Below are 12,617 nucleotides of genomic sequence, written 5' to 3'. Positions count from 1 at the left end.
ATGTTATTTTAATGGACCAAAAAAAACTTGCTTTTCTTTCAAAAACAAGGACATTTCTAAGTGACACCAAACTTTTGAACGGTAGTGTATATTGGAAATGTACAGTTGATCCAGTAGTTACCTATTGCACTAACCAGAGAGGGTTGATCAATTGCTATCGAAGTCATTGTTGGTTTTGGTATTGGTTTCAATACACCTCCCCTAAACTATGCAGACCATCATCAAGGATCAGCCTAAGCGTGAGGCTGCAGGGGAGGGGCTGGGGTAATCCCATCTCTTCCCATTAGCATACAGAAAGAGAGATAGAAAGCAGCATCCCTGGGTGAATCCCACTCCACAGTTAATCATCGGCCTCAATTAGTAACACATAGTTAAATAGACAATTTGTATGCATCACCCTAGCCATAGACTGTTCTCTCTGCTACCTCACAGCAAGCGGTACCGGAGCACCAAGTCTAGGTCCAAGAGGCTTCTAAACAGTTTCTACCTCCAAGCCATAAGACTCCTGAACATCTAATCAAATGGCTACCCAGACTATTTGCATTGCCCCCCTCTTTTACACTGCTGCTACTCTCTGTTGTTATCATCTATGCATAGTCTCTTTAATAACTCTACCTACATGTACATAATACCTCAACTAACCGGTGCCCCCACACATTGACTCTGTATCAGTATCCCCCTGTATATAGTCTCTGCTCTTTAATTACTTGTTACTTTTATTTCTTATTCTTATCCATATTTTTTTTAACTGCATTGTTGGTTAGGGGCTTGTAAGTAAGCATTTCACTGTAAGGTCTACACCTGTTGTATTTTGCGCATGTGACTAATAACAATTGATTTGATTTGATTCTAGGGGTGAGTACCTTAGCTTAGGCCTCTCCCTTTAGCATCACCTCTGGCTCCTATGCTAGGTGTCAGCCCTGGCTCTGAAGACATGCATCCCTATTGTAACAACTGTCTTCAGAAATGGACCAAGGCGCAGCGGGAATGTGGATACTCATAGTTTTTAATAAACACAAGTAAAGCATCCACAGGGAAAAACAATAAACTCTACTCACGATGACAGGAACAGTTTTGCAGGCACACAACACGCAGTGCAAAAACAACTACCCACAAAGACAAACACACCCTATTATATAGGACTCCCAATCATAGGCAACTCAACACACCTGCCTTCAATTGGGAGTCTCATCCCAATTAACTATACATAGAAAACGAACCTAGAACCTATACCCACAACTAACTAACTAAACATAGAAATACATAAACACAGAGCAGTGCCCAAAACCCCCGGCATACATGAATAAAACGACCTACTACCTACACCACCACCCCAAACCATATAAAACAAATACCCTCTGCCACATCCTGACCAAACTCCAACAACAAATAACCCTTAACTGGTCAGGACGTGACACCTATAGCCTTTCGTCCACAGATGAGTGGACAGAGCTGTTGAAGACAAGGGCTGAGCAATGGGGCAAGAAGGACATGATTGACTCCCAAATGTGCTGTTTCTTTTACAGGACCCACTTGTCACAGGCGTCAAAATGAGTAGACCAAGGCGCAGCGTGTATAGTGCTCATCTTTAAACTTTTAATGAAGACACTTGAACCAAAACAATAAAATGACTGACAACAATTCCGTAAGGTACACTCTGACAAACTAAATGGAAAACAACTACCCACAAAACCCAAAGGAAAAACAGGCTGCCTAAGTATGGCTTCCAATTAGAGAAAACGGTAGACACCTGCCTCTGATTGGAAACCATACCCGGCCAAAATATAGAAAACAAAACATAGAAGTAGAAATCTAGAAAAAACCCACATATAAACAGAAAACCCAAAACCACCCAAAACAACCACCTGTCATGCCCTAACCACTTTACAATGGAAAATGACCTCTTACAAGGGTCAGGACGTGACACCACTGGAGTCATTGATTCTCTGTGTTGCTCCTTTCACCGTCTGAGGTCTCATTCGGGCTAAATAGACTAACCTTGTTTCTAGAACGTATATATTATCTCTCCCCTTTTTTAGCGAAAACAAGGGCAGCAGGGAATGAGAAATGGCAAATCGCTATTGGTAGACCATCAGTCATATAACCTCTGCTCCCCAAGGCTTTTTAACTCCTGGTCTGGGTCTTTGCTTACCTCAATATTTTCACATCTCATAAAAAAACTGCTTAAGGTAATCTTCAGAAACATTTTTCAATAAAGCTATTGGGATAGTGGAGAAACCCAAGGTCTTCAGGCTGGGCAGTAATTAAGCATTGACCCATCTTTCACTTTGATCTTACTATGCTGACTAGGAGATGGCAGTCATTGCTTCTCTCTGTCAGCACTACATGGGCTTTGTGTTCAGCTGTACCAGAACTAGAAGTAGGAGGATGAGATAGGTAGATTGTCTGAGGTTTCTTCTCTTCATCTATTACCTTCTCTCTCTAACTTAATAGCACACCTCTGTAGCTACTCTGCCTGGACTATCCACTTCAACATGTACATTTCACACCCAGACCCTTCATGGAGGAAATTAAAAGCAAACATTGGAGCCATTCCCTGGGTAACAGTGGATGAGCAGACTTCTTCTAGTCTAACCTTTCCCTCTCTCTCCTGCTCCCTCTCTCCTGCTTGGTAGCCTTAAAGGCGCCCTCCAGATGAAGTTGCCACCCCTATTTCAAAGTAATTCCTGTCCTAGAACAGAAGCGCTTGTTGAGTTGAACCTCTGAAGAATGATGCAGGCTCATACATATTCACAATTTGGGGTGTGAACGTTGTTGTGAATTCCATGTGAAGTGGAGAGAAGCAACAACAAATAAGGCTCTGACAGCTGTCAGTGTAGCTAGCTAGCATGCTAACCTTATTTAGCTAGCTAGCTATTTTGCTAACCTTATTTTTTTTATTTTTGTAAAAAGAAAGTTACCTTTATTTAACTAGCTAGCTGTTATATTTTGTTGCTGTTTTACATAGTATTCAAAAGATTAGTGAGCTGGCTATGGCTGCTTCTGGAGATGGATTTGTCTTAAGCATTAGAGAAACCTTCGCCACAGATGGATAGGGGAAACAAGTAGCCTATCTTTCACTTCACAATCTATTGTTATCTCCAAATTTTGTCATCTTCCATAAATTGTAGCCGCCAATCCACCATAAAAATATAATAGTTAGAAAGAATAATATGGTTAATTATTGAACGATATGGGCTAGACATGCGGTTTAATACATTGTAATGGACAAGGTGCAACTTTTGGTTGGCTGCTGGTAGGATATTTGGCTGCAGTACTGCAAAGCCAAGTCAGCCAGTACTCATGGTTCCCACAGGGGAGGTGAAATGATAGGCTACAATGACTTTGCTCATGATGCACACTGCTCAAATGATATGTAATAACACCCTGAGCGCATCGGACAAAACACCAATACAAATGTAACAGCAGCATAACAAAATAGATAAACAAGTTCCTTGAATTTTCTTTCACGGGTGCCTTTCATTATAAGATAGACACTCATGAAATAGTGCTTTCTAGCTGCACCAATGTAAGCAGTGGCGTGTGTAGCGAAGCAAAACTGTAGTGGTCAAAACCATTCTTCTTGGGGCGACGGGGGGAGCAGGGTTACAAAATACAATTATAGAATTTAGTCAAATATCATTTTAATACAGACTAGCTCAAAAATAAGTGAAAATGTAAAAATTATCCAATGGATTTTGTTATTATGTTAATTATCTGGTAAAAAGTGGAGGTGAAAAAATATGTTTGCACCCCCTATTTTAATCCGCTCCAGGGCTCATAAGCCAAAGTGGACTTCGAAAGGCTGTTTGGCTCAGCTCAGTCACAGATAGAACCATGATACAAATATTTCACTGGATGTATAAATGTGAAGCGTCCGCTTGGCGTTTCCACTCACTACCAAAAATGGTAGTGAGAGGAAACCCACTGGCCGGCATTGAGAGAAGATGGAAAGAGATTGATTTTGGCTGACATTCTGCAAATTTTGTCAGCGATTAAATATTTAATCTCAATACAGTTTGCTGTTCCCAAACTAAAATCTTTATGAACAGAGCAGACTAAGTTTTTAAACACCGCATTGTTTAGGAGTGCAAAGGCTTAGGAAACGCCTACACTTCACAGAGTAGGCATTCCCTAACGGAAATGTGCAGATGCTGCCAATAGGATCTCGCCAGCTCGTGCTTAGCTCTGCCCACCTCCTTGCTTGTTCTGCCCACTATGACTCATTTGTTCCCATTGGAAATGACAGGTTGTGGTCAATCTTGGTTTAGTTATAAAAATATTTGACTCAGTCACAACTTACAAAGAGGAAGAATTTTACATGTGTTTCTGATTAATAAACAATGCCATGCTGGTGGGTGGTGACATTCAAATAAAACCCAGGCCTGAAAAGAAACGTAGTCTAAAAAGTATTTGCACGTCATCTCATAGGGGAAACACATAGCATTGACACAGATCTCCACAAAGTTCCCACTTTGGATTTCCCACTTCAAGCCCAAATACTTGATACTTTGACTAAAACAATGACTTATCGACTTAAATTGTTGCCCAACATCAAGCTCTGGGTATGGTCTTTCAGCTGGAACTTTGCAGTTGTGGTACTTTAAAAGCTGGCCAGACACTCACCAGTGGTGGGTGTTTGTTTACATCTAAAGGGAACACTGTCTGTTTACAGTTAGACAATAATGTAGGGGCTAGGGCTGATTTATGCAGACATCAGGGTTAGGGTATGCATAATGCATTTCATTTCGAGGGAGAACTATAGGGAAGAGTGTCACGCCCTGACCAAAGAGAGCCCTTGGTTCTCTATGGTGTTGAGGTCAGAGCGTGACAAGGGGGGTGTTCTAGTCATTCTATTTCTATGTTGGTGAGTTGTATGGTTCCTAATTAGAGGCAGCTGGTAATCGTTGCCTCTAATTGGGGATCATATTTAGGAAGCCCTTTCTCCCACCTGCTTTGTGGGATATTGTTTTGTTGAGTGCTGATGTGCGTACTGTTTGTTCACGGTCGGTGTTTATTGTAGTTTCACTTTGGATTAAAAGTATGTGGAACTTTAATCACGCTGCGCCTTGGTCCGTCTTTCCTCACGATCGTGACAGAGAGTGGGGTAAGTTGACCCACCCCTTGTTTCTAGGAAACCATACACAAATTTAATAATGTGACCAAATATTTAGGAAGATGTCAATTTTGTGGAGGAAGAAACCAAATGGAAAAAGTTGTAAGTTAGGTAAAAAAAAAAAATGAAGTAGGTTATCAGGCCAAGTAAGACCCAAGTGCAGACTGTGTGAAGTAACCATGTTTATTGTAACACCAGGGGCAGGCAAACGACAGGTCAAGGCAGGTAGGGGTCGATTATCCAGAGTAGGAGCAAAGGTACAGGACGGTAGGCAGGCACAGGCAGAGTTCAGTAATCCAGGGGTGGAGCAAAGGTACAGGACGGCAGTCAGGCTCAGGCAGAGTGGTCATGTCAGGCAAGGCAAGGATCAAAACCAGGAGAGTGAGAAAAGAGAAACTGGAAAAAGAAGGAGCTGAGACACAAACTGCTGGTAGGTTTGAACTGGCACAGACAGACAGAACACAGGTATAAATACCCAGAGGATAAGTGGGGAAGATGGGCACCACCTGGAGGGGGGTGGAGACAAGCACAAGGACAGGTGAAACAGATCAGGGTGTGACAAGGTAGATTTAAGATTGTTTTATACATCATTTGGGGTCTCCGTAATCTACAATATGAGGTCCTAAACCAAGCATTAATGTGCATCCTTGTAGCTGTGTTGACTAATATAGTCAAAATGTTTGCCATGGGGTAAGTTGAGCCAATGGCCACACTTTATGATTACATTTGGTCAGTTTTATGCATAGTAGTTTTGCAATGTCTCAGGCATATGAACTCAAGAGTGCATTTTTATTGTTACAGAGTAGACTTAATCATGCCCAGTGTATACAAATGTAAAACAAGCAGGGGTCTAGCCCCCCTTGAAGTTCTTGAGAGAGCAGCCAAGGAAGTGAGAGAAGGGAAGAAGTCCATTCGAGCAGCAGGAAGGGATGAAAAAATAGAATGACACTGAAGAGGTACACTGACAAAAAGGAAAATGAACATCTACCTGTGCGAAACAGAGGCTATAATAGAGCAGCAAGGCACATAAGGTCTTATATGATGACATGGAGTCTGAGCTTGCTAAATATACAGTTGAAGTCAGACGTTTACATACACTTGGAGTCATTAAAACTCGTATTTCAACCACTCCACAAATTTCTTGCATCTACTTTGTGCATGACACAAGTAATTTTTCCAACAATTGTTGACATACAGATTATTTCACTTATAATTCACTGTATCACAATTACAGTGGGTCAGAAGTTTACATACACTAAGTTGACTGTGCCTTTAAACAGCTTGGAAAATTCCAGAAAATTATGTCATGGCTTTAGAAGCTTCTGGTAGGCTAATTGACATCATTTGAGTCAATTGGAGGTGTACCTGTGGATGTATTTCAGGCTTACCTTCAAACTCAGTGCCTCTTTGTTTGACATCATGGGAAAATCAAAAGAAATCAGCCAAGACCTCAGAAAAAAAATTGTAGACCTCCACAAGTCTGGTTCATCCTTGGGAGCAATTTCCAAACGCCTGAAGGTACCTTGTTCATCTGTGCAAACAATAGTACGCAAGTATAAATACCATGGGACCACACAGCTGTCATACCGCTCAGGAAGGCGACGCATTCTGTCTCCTAGAGATGAACGTACTTTGGTGCGAAAAGTGCAAATCAATCCCAGAACAACAGCAAAGGACCTTCTGAAGATGCTGGTGGAAACCGGTACAAAAGTATCTATATCCATAGGATAACGAGTCCTATATCGACATAACCTGAAAGGCCGCTCAGCAAGGAAGAAGCCACTGCTCCAAAACATCCATTAAAAAAAGACAGACTACAGTTTGCAACTGCACATGGGGACAAAGATCGTATGTCAGGAATTGTGAAAAACTGAGTTTAAATGTATTTGGCTAAGGTGTATGTAAAAATCCGACTTCAACTGTATCAAGATTTTTGCAGACTAGTTTCATGGGCTTAGTAGCCTCAAGTGCAGAGAACTTGCTTACAAATTGACACATTGAAACAACATCCCTGTCTCAGACAACTGGTCAGGAAATGGAAGGATAAGTGATATTGAACAGAGATATCTACATCTGAATGTAGGCATACATTTAAGATATACAATATACCACACCCCTATCCCATGAATTAAACTTTGACCAACCAGCACTATTACCCACTTACCTCAAGGCGTCTCAACTTACGCTGTACGCATATGTGGGAACTCCTTCAAGACTACTGGAAAAGCATTCCAGGTGACTTCCTCATGAAGCTAGTTGAGAGAATGCCAAGAATGTGCAAAGCTGTCATCAAGGCAAAGGGTGGCTACTTTGAAGAATCTCAAATCTAAAAATGTTTTTGATTTGTTTAACACTTTTTTTGGTTACTACATGAGTCCATATGTTTTATTTCATAGTTTTGATGTCTTCACTGTTATTCTACAACGTAGAAAATAGTAAAAATAAAGAAAAACCCTTGAATGAGTCAGTGTGTCCAAAATCTTGACTGTTACTGTAAGTGTGGAGATGGTGCTTTAAATTCCTGATGAAGCTTTAGTGTTCTTATAGATTCAAAGGAAAGACAATGTATTCCATTGAGCCTTGTCTGATTAATCAAGTTGTAATACACAATGAATTGATATATACTGTACAGCCTGAGACATTTGTGTGCAAAATTATGTAAATGTTCCTTACAAGCCAGATTGTTGAATAAAATTACATTTAAACTTGCTCTACCATTTGTCTGTGATTTGTCCTTCTGCTGCTCGAAAACTTAGACCAAATTTCCACAGAGTAGTGTTATTAACCCAACTCTGTTTTTTGGTTTGTACTTCCGGTTTTTATTTTCAATGCTGATGCAATTTGCATGTGACATACACTTGCACAATATGGCCTAACCGAACCACAGACCAAAAGGCAAACACATCCAGCTGATTGCAAGGAAGCTTGTTTCGGTGGACTACGTTCGGTTACATTCGGCTGTTTTTTACATATTGTGCATCACGTGCAATGAGTCAAGAAGAGATAAAAAAAAATCATGCGACAGAAACTACAAGCGCCACAAAGTTGGGTAAACAACACTTTCCTGTGGATACCCTGTCTCCACCTCCTAAAGCCAAAAGGAACAACATGTACAACCGGTAATGTAAGTAATGTCAAATATAATTGTATTGAACATTCTGGCTTATAGATACTATTGTCATTACCAACATTTATGTGGTTGGAACGTTAACTTGAAAAAACGACAAGCGAGCAAGAGTGAGAGTTACAGGTGTAAAATGAAAGCAATCAATCCAGCAAGATTTAAGTGACAAGCAGATTTTTTTTTTACCCCTCAAACACAGGAAATAGATGTCTGAAAAAGACAGATCCTCAGGTGGGAGGGGAATGCGCGTTGCTAATTGAAATGACGTGGAAACAACATTGATTCAACCAGGGTGTGCCCTGTGGGTCGAGCTGCCTTCAGATTCTGAAATATCTTCAAGATATGTTTTGAGTTTCTGTGTTAGATATCATGTCTCTCTAAATTGTTTTTTTTCATGCTTTTGTTCGGGTTTTTGTTGACCTGAGTTCTCATTGGACATATCAGGCAATTCAATATCATCACTCAAATGCAATCAGAAAATGTCTAGTGACCCCGTTAACAATCCGCATGACATACACACTGTAAGGACCGCCGCTGGAGAAGAGAAGCAAGTACGGGGAGTTGAACATTTAACGTAGAACGGACATCAAACAAGACAGGAACAGCGTCAGCACCGGGAAACATAATGACATATGAACATTAATCCTGAAGCAGGGAACAGAGCTTGGGAATAGACAGCTATAGGAGAGGTAATGACACAGGTGATTGAGTCCAGGTGAGTCCAATAATTGCTGATGCGCATGACGGGTGGCAGGAGTACGTAATGCTGCGGAGCCTGGCGCCTTCGAGCGCATGGGAGGGGGACCGGGTGCAGGTGTGACACACACGACAATAATCCCTGATATCGATGCATTTCCTGAATGAAACTGACATGAAATGGATCCAATTACAATTTGAGGGTTTTTGCATGGAATGACTCAATGAAAGCCAGCTGCCATTTGGATGGGGGAAATACACCGCTTATGCCAATATTTCTGGGCACGTCAATCAATATACACCTACTGACAGTGCAAATAAGCTTGGCACTGCTCCAATTGGTATTGATCATGAATTCAGGAGGGAAGACAAATTGCATTGCATTAAAGCCACCCTACTTTTCCTTCAATGAGCTTTGAGGTAATGGGAGAAGATGCACCCATCCACTTAGAGCGCCAAAGAACAGTTGTTGAGCCGATCACTGTGCACATTCTGATGAAGAGGATTCTCCAGAGAAGGGACTTCGCCCAAAAAACTCTTGGGCTTCAATGACAAAACGGGGTCTATCTGAATGAACGACAGTGAGGCACACGACTAGCAATTGGGAGACACAACAGGCTAGGATGAAGGGAGGAAGAGCGAACGACAGAGACAGCAGACAGCCCACAGAGCCTTAAAATAGTTCTGGGCCCAGCATGGCCCAGGGAGGGCTGTCAGGCTTTCCCTATGTGAGGTTTCATTATGCTGTCTTGGGGTTGCTGGCAGTGCCCATGCTCACAGGATTAAATTAAGTTTCCTGCTATAGTCATGAAAACACTAAGAATGTCCCCAGGCTCTTTTGTCACATTGTTTACTTGGAGAGTGCACAGATAGGCACACCAGTGTTGGATGTAGGATCTCTGGATGCAGGGCAGTATACAGAGAGAAGAGAGGTTATGTAGGGAGGGTAAAGGTTAAGGCACACACACAAGACATGCACAGACACGTGCACATAAACGCACACAAACACCCACATACCATCCTCAAGGTTATGTTGAAGGCGTGCATGAACTATAACCAAGCTCAGCTAATACCGGTTTAACTGTCCCGATATTGAGGACGACAGAGATAGCAATAAGGCCTGGGCTGTGTACATCACTGTGTGTCAACCCATATGGAGATGTTTTTCCTTACATGTTCAGAATTATATCAATCAGTGTTCTAAGGCACTGCATCTCAGTGCTAGAGGCTTCACCACAGACCCGGGTTCGATCCCAGGCTCTATCACAATCGGACGTGATTGGGAGTCCCACAGGGTGGCGCACAATTGGCCCAGCGTCGTCTGGGTTAGGGTTTGGCCGGGGTAGGCCGTCATTGTAAATAAGAATTTGTTCTTAACTGACTTGCCTAGTTAAATTAAATGTAAAATAATTTAGGTACAACAACAAAAAGGATTTAAATGCGATGTTAAATTTATCAATGAAATAAATATTTGCATGTAGCAGTAACTAATCTACCCATTGACCTTTAAACACAGCATTACATTAGATCTAGAATAAACATTGAATATTACCATATAAGTAAAACCAAAGCAATTAAGCCAACAAATTAAACTCTCATTATGATGAGAAAAACAACAACAAACCATTAAGATCCATTCCACGATCGATGATCTAGCTAGGTAATTTCATTGCTATAGACCAAATGTCCCCACCATATTTGCAGTGGAGATACATTTCCATGATAAACTAATCTAAATGAATGAATTAAAGGAAGATAACATTAGTGGTTAATTTTGGTTAATCAAAGACAAGTATTTATCTGTGAGAAAAGCCAAGAGCCTTCCCCTAATGATGTCACTGATTCAACTCTCTTCTTTGTCAATAACTACATACGTAGGATCTTAATTTGATCAGCCTGTTGCAGGATACATTTTCTGAAATGCAGGAAATCAAAACCGTGTGGTGTATTTTGAGGTTTGAAAAAGCCTTCTGAAGTTTGTAATTTCCACATGAAATTTCAGATTTGATTTTCACATATGAAAAATGTATCAGCCCCTACAAAAATGTCCATTGAATATAATCCATGTAATAATTCACATTTCCTGTTGCTGCATGATCATTTTCCTGCTGTGGCAAACTGGCTAAAATTCAAATAAAATCAAATTGTATTTGTCACATGCTTAGTAAACAATGGGTGTAGACTAACAGTGAAACGCTTAGTTGCGGGCCCTTCCCAACAATGCAGAGAGAAAAAATAAATAAAATAAATACACAATAACTTGGCAATACACACTATATAACTATTTATGGCTTTGGGGTAGAAGCTGTTCAGGGTCCTGCTGGTTCCAGACTTGGTGCATCGGTACCGCTTGCTGTGCGGTGGCAGAGAGAACAGTCTATGACTGATCCAACTTCTGTATGAGGTTTGAAAGACATACAAGTCACACTTATAATGACATTTCATGTGCCAGAAATAGGGTCTGAAGTGCTAAACTGGTCTCACCAAATCACATTCTCTTATCGCTACTGATTTATTGTGGGAATTGTATACTATTTGAATGATAGATTCTTACACCTTGCATATTAAATATCATATGCTGCTAAAACAATGTTTTCACATAGTAATAACATTAGCACATAATAGCAGTGCCACAAAATTAAAATAATATTAGCCTTATATCCTTGTTTTCACCAGTTTTCTTTCCCATCATTCCATGTGTAGTTTATCTTGTAATTTAAATAGATGGACTGTTTGTGTATTTAGATTCCTAAAGGGGTTGGAGAAGACCCACAGCGCATGCCATATTTATGGAATAGATAAAAGGGGCTGCTACCACAAAAGCAGTGCTCTACATCAGCTGTCAGAATGCAGAGTTTGGCTCACTACAACACAATACAATGGTGTTGTTATCATCCTCTGTGCCACACTTTGCATGTGTAGTATTAGTATTATTACTGTAGTATTTAGTTCACAGACAGAGTGGCGATTTTAGCAAAGCCACTACACAACACAACACTAAATAATACTTTAATTGGACTATAACGGTAACAAACGGTACCCACAAACTGTTAGGGCCTACAGAAAGCTGTGCCAACAATAGAGCTTTCTTTTCAGCACCATGGAGTGAATCCTTACCTCCACTGCACCTGGCTATCAGCGGACCTTTGACTGGCAGCGAAACAGTTCATTCAGCCAAATTTTCTGCCTTTTTAAAAACCAAAGCTGATATGGCTGACTTGCTTAAACAAATGTGGTTACTACTGACTCCTTGTGAATTTGTGTAAGTCGTTAAGAATCGCATTCTCCTTCAATAATAACAAACACCAAAATGAGTTTTAACTTTTGAACCATGCACCAACATTATTACATTTATGTTCAGTGAATTCATAATGTTTATTCTTATATCATTAACACTTAGCTCTAAGTATAAGCAAGTGCAAGCAAACGAGCTGCGAAGAGGTAGACCTATTCATTCAGCACTTTCAAAATGGACACCGACAGAAATTCAGAAAGATGTTAGTTCAGATAAATTCAGCAATATGTTGAGGCCTTAACTTTACTGTTCTTTAAGTCGAGAGAGAGAGAGAGAGACTCGGTTAGCCTACCATTTGCAGTATTTTAATATGCCTATGTGGTCTAAAAAGGAAGGAAAATATAATCGTGAGGGTCCACTTTTATATACAATATACCGACACACAG

Source organism: Salmo salar, chromosome 09 (genome assembly GCF_965601325.2).
Source record: "Salmo salar chromosome 09, fSalSal1, whole genome shotgun sequence".
NCBI lineage: Eukaryota > Metazoa > Chordata > Actinopteri > Salmoniformes > Salmonidae > Salmo > Salmo salar.
This window is presented reverse-complemented; position numbering follows the sequence as displayed.